Here is a 13508-nt window from a genome sequence, read left to right on the forward strand (position 1 = left end):
GAACTGAAAACAAGAACACAAACCAATATATGTACACCAATGTTCATAGCAGCATTGTTCACTATTGCCAAAAGTTGGAATCAACCCAAATGCCCATCAACAGACGAGTGGATCAATAAAATGTGGTATATACACACAATGGAATACTACTCGGCTGTAAGAACAAACACACTACAAACACATGTGATAACATGGATGAATCTTGAGAACCTTATGTTGAGTGAAGCAACCCAGACATTGAAGGACAAATACTACATGACCTCAATGATATGAAATAAACAAGCTGCCCTAGATAGCAAGAGACTGAACGATAGGCTTGCAGGAAATCGGAGGGTGGAGGAAGGATATGAGCCGATGTCTGCAGGGGTGGAATTTAAGACGAGATGGTGGTAAGTATGAACACAAAGAAGAGATAAAAGGGGGGCAAGGGGTTGCCTTTGCTTGGGGCTTTGCGGGTTTGAGGGTGGCTGGGGAGGGACGGATGGGTAACGTTGCCCAAAAGTGGGGGGAGGGAGGGGTAGCATACGAACCAGGAGAGGGTCAGGTGTTGGTGGAGAGTAAAATGCCGAGAAAATCATATCAAAATATAATAAAGAGGGTTACCTGTTTAGAATGCTCGGAGGGGAGGGTCTGATGCAGGACGGGCTCCTGGGGAATGTCTAAATGCTCATTCTGCCAGAATGGGTGACACCATGGGGTAGAAACCCAAGTAGTGAGAGTGGGGGTGGACCCACATCCTGGGGAGGACTAATGCCATCCAATAGAGGGAACTGTATCCCTCGAGAGAAAGGGTGGCTCCCAGGGCATTGGGGCAGTTGAGCAAGTTAGGCCCTGAACACTATTCCATCTATCTCTGGAAGTGGCTCCTCAGGAAACGGAGGTTGGCTATCACTGAGGGCACCAAGGTGGAAGGGAAAATGGACGTTAAATGTGTGGAACCAAAGTAAATGGGGGGTAAGAGAGGAGTTTCTTGAGAGTACACAAGGATGGATATAAAACATGTAATATTACACCATAACATATAGGAGATGACAGACTGATAATGTAAACCATAATGTAAAACATAGGATAACTAAAAATGTAAAGAACTGTGTATCCTAAAGTATGCACCATAATGTAAGCACAGATGTCACCTTGTTAGAAAGCTAATGTCTCAGACTCTGTACATCACTTTAAGTAAATATGATATGAATAGGGCGTAAGAGTATCACTGTGGAAGGGAAAAGGTTTTCTGGTGGATGTGTGGGAGTGCTGTATATTATATATATACATTGCTGTGGTCTAGGACTCCTGTGAAGAAAAGCTGAATAATTAGGGGGGGGGGGGAAATATGCCATTCCCTAGTAAGGGACCATGACATTATATTGGGCTTCAAATTTCGGGGAGTTCTGGATCACAGAGTGTTTCAACAATGGCAATGGAGGGATACTGGTATGGGATACCAATGACAGGTGATATATGACTGACAGGGAGCTGTACAGAACATATGTCCAGGGTGCATGGTAATGTTTGGATATACTCATAGTGGCAACAATTAAAAACCACAGCAGGGGGGGTACTGGGTTCCTGGCCAGTGGTGCTCTGTCGTGGTCCCTAGGGGAGCAGCGACAGTCTCCCAGGTACAGTGGTGGGGACCGGGAGGGAGTGAGGGTTCAACAGTGAGCCCCTGATGCTAATGACTATGCTTGTGAGCTGATAAACCCAAAATAAGAACAAGGCCTAGAGCAACTTTGTGCCTGGGAATTTCCTTCTGTCAGCCTTCATGTTACTCAAATGTGGCCAGTCTCGAAGCCAAACTCAGCATGTAAATGCAATGCCTTCCCCCCAGCGTGGGACATGACACCCGGGGATGAGCCTCCCTGGCAACGAGGGACCACTATCAACTACCAACTGATGATGCAACTGGAAAATGACCTTATACGGAAGGTTCAATGCGGATCAGCAGAATATCCATGTCTACATAAAATACCATGACTTTAAAATGCTGTTTGACCTAAAGTAAGGGGGAAATGGAAAGGAGAAATGAGTTTATATGGCTACGAGTTTCTAAAAAAGAGTCTGGAGGCTGGCAGAAGGTTTGCCCTCATGCACAACTGAGCAGAGTCAGAGAGACAGATAAAGCAGATACAACCCCCAGATATTGGTTCCTTTGAGGGCTAAAGAGACCCATGGGAGTTATGGTCATGGCCGATGGGGTTAACTACCAGGGCAGATGGCCCCTCTTTGGAAATGGTGTTTATGTGTGATGAATCTGGACTCAGATGGGATCTCCCTTCATAAGACTTTCATGCTAATGTGCTGGAGGTGCAGTTAATGTTGGGGTTTAAGATATATTTAGGGGATTTGAATCTCTGGACTGACAATGTGATAGCCAGATCCTGAGCCTCAAGAGACTCCAGCACCTACAATCTGATTTATTGGACTTACCACACTCAGCTAAGATGGAGTTGAAGAAGGACAACCACCACACCATGGAGCCTAGAGTGATTACAACTGAAAATGGGAGGATTGCATCCAGCATCCAGGTGGAATCTGAGCCTCCTCTTGACATAGAGGTGCAATGGACACAACCAATCCAATGTCCACATAGAAGAGGTGGCATTGGATTGGGAAAAGTGGACATAATGGACAAAGGGTATGGGGAAAGGCAGGAAGAGATGAGAGGTGGAGGCGTCTTCGGGACATGGAGCTGCCCTGGATGGTGCTTCAGAGGTAATCACCGGACATTGTAAATCCTCACAGGGCCCACTTGATGGAATAGAGGAGAGTATGGGCCATGATGTGAACCAATGTATATGAGGTGCAGAGGTGCCCAAAGATGTACTTACCAAATCCAATGGATGTGTCATGATGATGGGAACGAGTGTTGTTGGGGGGGGGGGAGAGGGGGGGTGGGGGGGTGGGGTTGAATGGGACCTCACATATATATTTTTAATGTAATATTATTACAAAGTCAATAAAAAATAAAAAAAATAAAAAAAAATAAAAATAAAAAAAAAAAGATGATGACAGGAATAAAAGTTGATGCTGATGCTATATATCAAAATTAGTTAATGATGAATGTGAGAAAAGTTGCTTGGATTTTGTAAAAATAGCAGCAATTACCATCATATAAATGATATACTTAACATTTAAAAAAAAATAAATAAATAAAAAGCACCTTAGATTAGTAATAGACAGCTGTGTAAAGAATCCTTCAAGTGGTATTTATAAACTCCAATTAGTAATTAAATGTGGCAAATGAAGAGGCATTTTGGAGACATTTTATTTAAAAATTGGGGTCAGAGAGATTAAAGATTATGAAGATAATAGATTAACAGTGAGAATGAAGCAAACAAGTAAGATGGCATGTCGGTTTCTAAACCAGCTTTCATGACTTTCAGGACAGCATCTTTATCCTATGAAATAGTTTCATATGTTACAGAGTAAATCAGTATGAGTTGGTTATCAAAACAGAAACCACAATTTGCAAAGAAGATTACACTATGACTCCCAAAACAAATAAAATGCAACAAACTAAATCATAATCACAGACAGTCTAAAATCCAATTATTTTAACAACAGCTCCTCAGACACATATGAGGCAAGGTAAGGATTCAGACAAGCTAATCTAGGAGTGCCTGCACAGGAACTCATGTGTTCTAAGATAAAGCCACTGACATGTCCAAATTATCTAGATGACAAATTTGGACCCATCCATTCCAATATCTTTGTTTTGTATTCTGATTATCTATAACTAACTCTGGACTTCTGCCCCAAATCTTGAAAGTACTATCTCTGAATTCTCCCCTTTTTGAAACACCACTTCTTTCCTCTGGGATTGTTTCTTCCTTGCTGAAGCACGGAAATAAATCTCACTTGTTTGATAACAGATGTTTATCTTTGTTTGATTGGAATTAAGAAGTAACTTGCTCCAAGGCAGTCCCTAATTTTGTTTCACGAAAAAAGTTGTCCTGCTTTTAGTATACAGATTTCAAAGTAAACTGTACTCCTGCCTTTATTTTCCAAACATTGCAAGTTCTGGAATATAACATAGTATGTAATTTTTCTGTCCATCTAAATGTTCAGTATAATGACCTTCAAATATATGTGACCAAAATTTAATACTTTGTCCAAAACACTACACTAATGAATATGCATGTGCACCAGCAAAAAATTAATAATAATGATGTTGCCGTTAGAGTTGAGAGGGTATTGTTAGAGCTGTCCTCATATTTTGCTGTTCTCCTAATAGAATCACGTTTGTTGTCTGTGTTGTTTTAATACGTGGCGCGATATCACAATCAGGTCCACCTCTTTTCCTGATGACTTGACTCTGCATGTTTCCCAATACTGGCTTCTACCAGATGTCTGGGAGCACTAACAACCTTGGTTCAATTTAGATCATGTATTTCCAATCCTTAACATTTGATTTCAGTGTCACTTTGTATTTCAACTCAAAATCATTGTTGGGTGGAAGTCTACCCCAACAAGCCTACATAGGCTCTGATATCTAAAAATCCTCTATACAACACATTTTCCAAAGTGATTAGAGGCAAATAATAGGAGAAACCAATATATTTAAGAAACTGAAAAATAAATGGTATATTCAGTCCAAAATAAGGAAAATATTGGATACACATTCTGGTAAAGTATTTAGTCTCTAATGGTGGTTTAGGTTTGTTTAGGATTGAGACATAACTGGACAATTTTTGGAGTAAATAACATATTAGGGGAATTGAGTGAGTTTGACAAAAAACATCTTGTTTATTATATAACACACATTTAATAAACACTTGCTCTATTAAGGAATTAATGGAATGTACTTCTCTTTTTAATACATTAAGGCCAGATCTTCGGATTCCATGCTCCTCCAGCTATAGAACAAATTATATTACCTATAATTTTCCAGAAAAAAATGTTTGTATGAAACATACAAATGTTGTATGAGTTTTCTTCCACCTGCAGCATGTTGACCTAGCTCTGGTTATCTCTCTCAAATTCCTTCTCAGCCATCTTGCCCTGCTCAGACATATTACCCCTGAGGTAAAAAATCTCCCCTGATAAACTCATCCTTTCCCAGAGTTTCCATTAATATCTTTATGCAATTCACATCAAATACATTTTTTCAATTCAGAACTTCTGATAGCCATACTCCTTTGTGGACATGGGTCATGGGCTGTCTTACAGGCCTTTCAAAATTATAAATACAACTTGGAATGTTCTCAAATTATAATTTTTATGCTATAATTTAAGTAAAAAGTACTGTTTAAAGCCTGTCTTTGTGGCATGATCACAATTTCATTTAAAATATATTTATATACATAGAAAAAGTTTGTAAATACATCCATTCGCATGTAATGGGGATTTTCTGTGGATGATGGGAATACGTGCAGCTTTTATTTATTTATTTACTTTTACTTTCATGTTTGACACAATGAGGAAACTTCTACAGACACTTTGAAGTTGAGCTGACATCTCTTTGAAGGCTTTGTGCCCTTGCTCACTTGCAAATAACAAGCAGAGCCAGGATCTGGGGCACAGGGAGGTCTCTCTCTTCTGTGATCATCCAGGCAGTCTCAACACCCAGTGGTACAGCCCAGTCCCGCCCTCCGTTTCTCTTTCTCTTTCCCTTGCTTGGACCTCTTACTTGGTGTCTTCCATCACCCAAATTCAGTCTTCACACTGCAGCCAATGTAACTGGCTTGTCTAAAATAGAAATCTGACTATTCAATTCTTCTGATTAAGTATCCTTTAAAAGCTTCCCTTTACCTACAGAATAAAAAACCAAGTTTTTGGTTAGTCATGATGTGATGGATTGTCTCATGTATCAACTCAGCAAGGCTATAGAACCCAATTATTTAATCAAATCTAGCTGTTGCTGTCAATGTATTTTGTAAATGTGGTAAAATATCTACAATTCTTTGACTTTAAGTCAAGGGGATTACCCTTGATAATGTTTGCGGGCCTCATCCATTCAGTTGAAGGCCTAAGAGCAAACATTGGGGCTCGTTAGAGAGCAAGACTGTAGCATAAAAATCCTGCGGAGTTTCCAGCCTTCTGATCTACAGATTTTTGTTCAGATTTACTAGTTCCCACAATTCCTTAAAAAGTGACATACACACACATACACACAAATACAGCATCCTATTAGTTCTATTTCTCTGGAGAATCTAGACTTATGCACCTGGTTTACATACTGCAGAGTGGAATTCCCAAGTAGGAAGTGTCTACAGCTTTTCTAGCACTAGCTTGCTTTGACTTATCCATCAGGAGCACAGCAGGTTATGTAGTGTCACTTAGGGGAGAAGCCCTGGATGTGGATGTGGAATGTCAATTTGAGGCAATGAGTTCATTGCAGAGTGTATTTTGGCAAACTCATGCTTTTCTCCCTTTTCTTCATTCGTGAGAGAGGTAAATCAAGGAGGTTAGGAGATGTTTAACGACTGACGGATTCCATCTATTTTGTGACTCAGGATTTTAGGTATTCTGTAGGCTCTTTACAATATCTGGCTGAAAAGTGTGGATATAATGAATAAAATATGGTATTTCAAGAAATATGGTAATATACCATTTGTCTAAAATTTCTGAATGTTTACCTAAGTATTTTATGCCAAAATTATGTATCGAGCATCTCATCTCCCATTCACCAGGGACTCAGGTCCTAAGGTATGCTGGCTGAGTTCATATGTCAACCAGGCTAGGCTGTGGTGACCAGATTTTTGGTCAAACAAGCACTGGTTTGATTATTACTGTGAGAGCATTTCATAATTGCATTTGCATCTGCAATCAGTTGATTGCATCTACAGCTGATTTCACTTATAATCAACAAAGGAGACTGCTCTCTACAATGAGGGATGTCTCATTTTCCAATTAGTGGGAGTTCTTAGAAGCCTGAACTGAGGATTTCAGAAGTCAGAAAGATTGGCTGCCTCTACTTCAGCCAGCCAGCTTCTCTTGGGGAATTCAGCCTCACCTTCCTCAGAGTTCCCCGTTTTCTGCCTGTCCTACAGAGTTCAGAAATACCAGATTTCAGAGTCTTTATCAGAGTTTCCATCTTGTGGCCTATGGAATTTGGATTTGTCAATCACTATGGTCACATGAGCCAATTCCAATAATAAATTTATCTATTTATCTATCTATCTATCTATCTATCTATCTATCTATCTATCTACCTACCTACCTATCATCTATCATCTATCTGTCTATCCTATATCCTATCAGTTCTCTTTCTCCAGAGAACCCTGACCAATACATAGGGATGCAAATATTACTTAGAAAAAGAATGAGGCAAATATCAAAATACATATAGCTTTAATAATTAATGTCACTGTAAGCAATATGTTGCTATACGATAATACCAAGTTTAGCAAATCCAAATTTTCTGAAGTTGCTGAGTTAGGAGAAAACATTTTCTGCACACCATTTATCATATCTGTCTTTCTGGTCTAGGTATAAGCATTTTGCAAAGTACTGCACAGGTTGCAAATGCTCCTGATTTCAGAGAGTGCAGTAAGGAAAATAATTGTTTCACCAATGATAATTGAAAATATAATATACACTTAAACCTTAAAGGTAAGGGATTGCACATTTTCAGTTTTTGATTTTTAACTTCTAACTTGTAGCAGGTGTTGACCTGATATAGAGACTGATATCAGGCAGTAATCAGCTCTCAGATTCCTAGGAGAGGAGAAAAACATATAAAGATAGAAACTAATTTCTCACAATCATCTTTATCATGAGGTTTTATAGCCTATTATAGAGCCACAATATATGACATATAGCTATATACAAGCTCTTTTTGCTGGAGAGTTAAACAGTTTTAAGAATATATTTCCTCTTTAATATTTCAAGGTTATAGTCATACAAAGTTAATATTTTTCTAAAGATTGGCTAATTTCTACAGTTAATAGTTAGTAGAGTTGTGAAAGAATTATTTTAAATCTTTTATGTATTAAATAACACAAAAATCTTAAAATCATTGATTTTCATATGAGTATATAAATATTCTTCAAAAATTGTAAATTCAACTAAATATAATTTTTAGTATAAATAATGTTTGTTTTAAAATATTGATTGTCACCACTTTTAGTAATATATCATTGTTAATATATTTGGGTTATTTAATGTCTTGTTAATTTTTAATCAAATTCTAACTATATCCACTTGTAACTTCCATTTTGCCAATCTGTAATAAAGATGGTAAATAATCCAGGGCAAGGTATCACATAAACATTCTGAACACTAAAACACACAAAATTTGTTGACTCTTTCCCCTTCAAAAAAAGTATGTAATAAGCATTGCACGTAAAAAAAAGCAAAGAAGAGATAGATGAAACAATTTAAACAAAGTAAAGTCAATAACCCAGGCTACATGTACATGCACATCCCAAAGGTGTAAGTAAAATGAACCCTCCTACAAAGGCCAACTTTTCCTTTTCATTACTCTTCAATTTCTATTTGACTCTACTACAGGGAACAAATTATAATTCAGTGCAGCAGGCACATATTGCTAATGATATGAGGCAAAATGAAAGAATATTTAACAGATCAGTAACAGTGATTACTAACATTTAAAGACTGCTAAAGTTTACAAAACACTTTTAACATACATTATTTTTTAATTATCTAATTAATCTTTACTTAACGACCTTCTCCAAAAAGGTTGTTCTAACTAATCACATAGTCACTGATCTCACTTTGTGATCTTATGGAGTAAAATAAAAGGAGTAGTCTACCATAACTATTTCAAAGCAATGAATATTTAAGGTGAATTAATTAAAATGTAAGAACTGGATGAAGATGAAGGCATTGAAATCTAACAGAAGAAAAGTCGCTATTTATTTGGTGTTACTCTAGTATTAAGATAAGATAAAATTCTTGCAACACTTTTAAAGACAAAGGGTTAACAATTTTTAGTATTAATTTTTAGTTGTGTTGTGTTTTAATTTATGCTGCATTTGGTCCACACAATGGGGTGTGGTATCCTTAATATAAACAAATTTTATAGAACATAAATAAATAAACAAACAAAGCTAAGGTCCTCAAGGAGAAAATGTGTTTAAGACATGAGAAGAAAATTTAAAGAAATAGAAATGTCTGATTGCATATAAAAAACTTTCAATCCCACCCTTAATTAAATACTTGCAAATGTATCATTAATATATACATTTTCCTATCAGGATGACAAAATTACTCATCACAGCACCATTTTTCAACAGCAAAATGTGGGAAAATTAAAATGATGATTAAAGGGAATTATTAGTAAAAATCTGACGTAATAATCAGAATTTGAAATATTTAATATTTTATGAGACTGTAATGACAAAGTTAAGGGCACACAGCATTAAATAAAAGGTTGTAAGCAAGTAAATTTTATGTATGTTTACATGTATGCCTATCAATTTTAATACACAGTGTCTCTTATGTATACATGTACATTAAAACTATGAAGGGCATAAAATGAAAAGTTTTTGTATTAAACTTAAAAAGTTTCACTTAGAGAATACAGATATGGTCATTATGAAAATGTTATTTTTTTAATAGCACGTTTTCTATAACTACATAGAGATATTAAATTTATCAATTTGAACCATAAAAGCTTACAGAGATTTAATGAGACTTCTGATTAAGATAATTCTTTTGAAGTATTTTTTGTCGCTTATTTTTCATTACATCAACAAAAGAAAGACATTCATTGAAATAATTGGCACAAAAATACCATGAAATTAACAAGTTTCCTTTCCAAAGACCAAGCAAAACCTTAAATCTAAGAGCAGTCATTTCTTGGGCTGGATGTTAATCTGTATATAGGGAAGACAGAAAAAATGCTAAATAGACTGTTCTTTTAGGAAGTTGACAGGAAAACAGAAAAAAACAGATCAGAACATTTAATTTATTCATCTCTAGCTGTCCTCAATGCTATCTCACTGATACTGCACTTAAATCTACCTAAAAAAAAAATTGGCTGATTTCCCAAAAGAAATCTGTGTGTGTGTACATATATCTATGTTAAAAAATGGAATAGGTATAAGGTATTTGTTGTTTCAAGCAAAAATGTTTAAATCCTCCATGTCATTATGTTACCTTCAAAGATATTCACAGAAAACAATATTTCTCTTACACCAAGAACTAACAGCAAAATGCACAATTCAAATCCTGTATTTAAAATATAATTCCGCAAGTAAAGCCAACCTGAACCTCTTACAAAAAAGTCTTTTTTGACTGCAGTACTAAATCCGCTGTGCAGCAGTCTCTTCTGAAGCACAGCTTATGTCCACACATTATTCAGACACGGATTACCATTTTTGGGCTATCCAGATGCTTGCCTTTTCTTTCTTCCCATGGCTTTGCTTATCTTTCAGGCTCATCAATAGCTATGCTACTCCTTCAGAATACAGCATAAACCAAGAGTAATTCAGAGGTTCGAAAGACCTTGTTGATTCCCATATTAGCTATGGAATCTTCAACATATAATTTCTTGGAGCTTTATTTATAAAAGTAGAAATATACAGCATCTAGGAGATAAAAATAGCAGCTATTTATTGGATGCCTACTGAGTGCTTGTCACTCCTTCAAGTACTTTATGTGAACTTGATTCTTACAACTATAAGTATTCCCATTTTAGGAATCAGGATCCTGAAGCACAGAGATACATTTTCATTAATTACCATTATAGGAATCAGAGTCAAGCTTCAAAGTTAAGGAGTAGGGAAGCAACTTTAGAGCCTGATACCATTACTGAATTAGGTAGTCATGGCAGAGCTACATCATTTTTTAAAAAAGACATTACCATTTGATTGACATTATTGTTTGTTTGATAGGCTGTGTTTTGCTGATTCTTTTTTTTTTTTTCATTTTAAAACTTGGGTTAGTGTCCTAAGAAAATAAACAGAAGCAAAACATGAAATTTTCCATTTTCAATTTACTTTTTCAAAATTGTAGAAAAAATAATTTTGCCTGATGTACCACTCTGATGGATAGCACTACTTACCTACATACAGCTAATTAAGAAATGAGGCATGAAATGCTGTAAGTATGTAGGATTTCTCAGAAAATATATGAAAAATATTCTAAATATCGCCTTCTTTCATATATGGTCTATTTTAACCTTCAAAACAAAATGTATCCCTTTTAATGGATCCACAATTCTACGTAAAATGGATAAAATTTAACCAAATATTATGGCATTAGATTTTAGATAAGATTTAAAGACACCTCTAGGGAAGCTGACTTGGCCCAGTGGTTAGAGCATCCGTCTACCACATGGGAGGTTCACGGTTCAAACCCTGGGCCTCCTTGACCGGTGTGGAGCTGGCCCATGCGCAGTGCTGATGCGCGCAAGGAGTGCCCTGCCATGCAGGAGTATCCCCCGCGTAGGGTAGCCCCACGCACAAGGAGTGCGCCCCGTAAGGAGAGCCGCCCAGCGCGAAAGAAAGTGCAGCCTGCCCAGGAATGGTGCCGCACACACGGAGAGCTGACACAACAAGATGACGCAACAAAAAGATGACGCGGACAAAGAAGAAGATGCAGCAAATAGACACAGAGAACAGCCCACCGGGATGGGGAGGGGGGGAAGGGGAGAGAAATAAATAAATAAGTCTTTAAAAAAAAAAGAGACACCTCCATTAGTCAGCCGAAAGGGTGCTGATGCAAAATACCAGAAATCTGTTGGCTTTTATAAAGGGTATTTAGTTAGGGTAGAAGCTTACAATTTTCAGGCCATAAAGCATAAGTTACTTTCTTCATCGAAGACTGTTGCCACATGCTAGAGCAAGATGGTTGCTGATGTTCAAGTCTTCCTCTTGGTCATAAGGCTCTGTGGTCCCAGTTTCTTCCAGTATTGACTGTAGGCTGGAATAAGTCTCATCCCTCTTCTGGGCTCGTTTCTCTCCAGGCTCAGCTGCTTAGGGCTCTGGTCTCTGCACCTGCAAACTATCAGGCGAACAGCTCGTCTCTCTTCCTGGGACCTGTGCCATGTCTAATGGAGTCTTCTCTGTTTCCTCAAGTATCTCCTTCTCTGTGTTCTCCTGTGTTTACTTCCTGGTACTCTAATATTAAAACTCTGACCTTCCTTCTCTGTGGTGCAGTTTCTTTGTGAGTCATCGCCCACCAAGGGGGCAGGGACTCAACATCCTACTGTTAGTGGCCCAGTCAAAGCCTTAATCATTATTTGATCAAGTAAAAGTGAAACCTCTGAATCCAATATAATCTAATATGCCCAGAGGAGCAGACAACTTTACAAACATAATGTAATATCTATTTTTAGAATTCATAAACAATATCAAATTGCTATAACACCCTAACTTAATTTTATATGATAAATCATTCAATACATTAGAGTAAATATATAAGGTACATAAAATAGATGGAGAAAATGAAATATTTAATTTATAGGGAAATGGTAGATATTCTATGTCTTTGTTTGTGTTCTTTAGCAAGTTTCTTATCATTTGCTTATGAATCCAGAAAATTACATCATATTTTAAATGCTGGTGAGGTTGATATTTAAAGGAATCATATTGTAAAAGTTTTAAACAGTCATTTTATCATGGAAAGGCCATCCATAGTTTATTATTGGATAAACAGAGATTTTAATATACTCAGCTTGTTTATAAGAAGAAACACCCGTAAAAACAGGGCTCAGAAAATTAAAACAACAATCTGAAATTATGTGATGTTAGGTTACAATAACTTCCAGGAAAAATGGGTGTAGGTTTTACTAGGTGCCTTGTAGCAGTAGGTATAATTTATTAATTAATGTAAATAGAAATCCTATTGAGAGTTGGTGGTAGGATGGAAACATCAATTTACAGTGCCCAGCACTCCATCTTTTGCTGTCAATATCTTTTAAATGATCAAGGTTTATAAAAGAATGAATCATATCTTGAGATAGAAAAGAAATGCTCTATTTAAATGCTTGGGTAGCTGGTACGCATAGCAGTATGTCCATATTAAAAAATAGATGTCAAATTTCCAGATTCCCTTTCATAGAAATATTAGCAACATAGGAAATTATGTAAATGATGCATTAAGAGTAAATCATTCGCATGGCTTATGGGAAGCATATTGCAAAGGCATTGGCCTACAGTAACACAGCACAAGAAATTAAAGGTAGGAGTACTTGAGTAGTGCCTCACATATCAGTTATAGTAAAGAGCAGAATGGAATAAAATAAAATATACAAAAATTTAATGAGAACATCTATAACTCCAAGAACTGTATATTTTTTTAAATGATGAAAAAAATGCTTGAAAATTTGTAAAGCTAATAAAATGTAAAGTCTCAATAGATACCTTATCATTTTTGAGAAATCTATATATTCACTAGATAAAATAAAGCAAAGGGAATATGAGAAAGGACTAAAAAGCAAGATGGCAGAATAAGCCAAACAAAAATTTTATAAGAAGAAATATAAATGTATAAATTCCTTCCACTATAAAGATAAAGATTGATATTGTGACAATTTATCTTTCTACTTGTCTTAAAATGTATAGACTTGCATATGACTCATGCAATCAGAATATCTG

This window comes from Dasypus novemcinctus, chromosome 8, assembly GCF_030445035.2.
Source record: "Dasypus novemcinctus isolate mDasNov1 chromosome 8, mDasNov1.1.hap2, whole genome shotgun sequence".
NCBI classification, from domain to species: domain Eukaryota; kingdom Metazoa; phylum Chordata; class Mammalia; order Cingulata; family Dasypodidae; genus Dasypus; species Dasypus novemcinctus.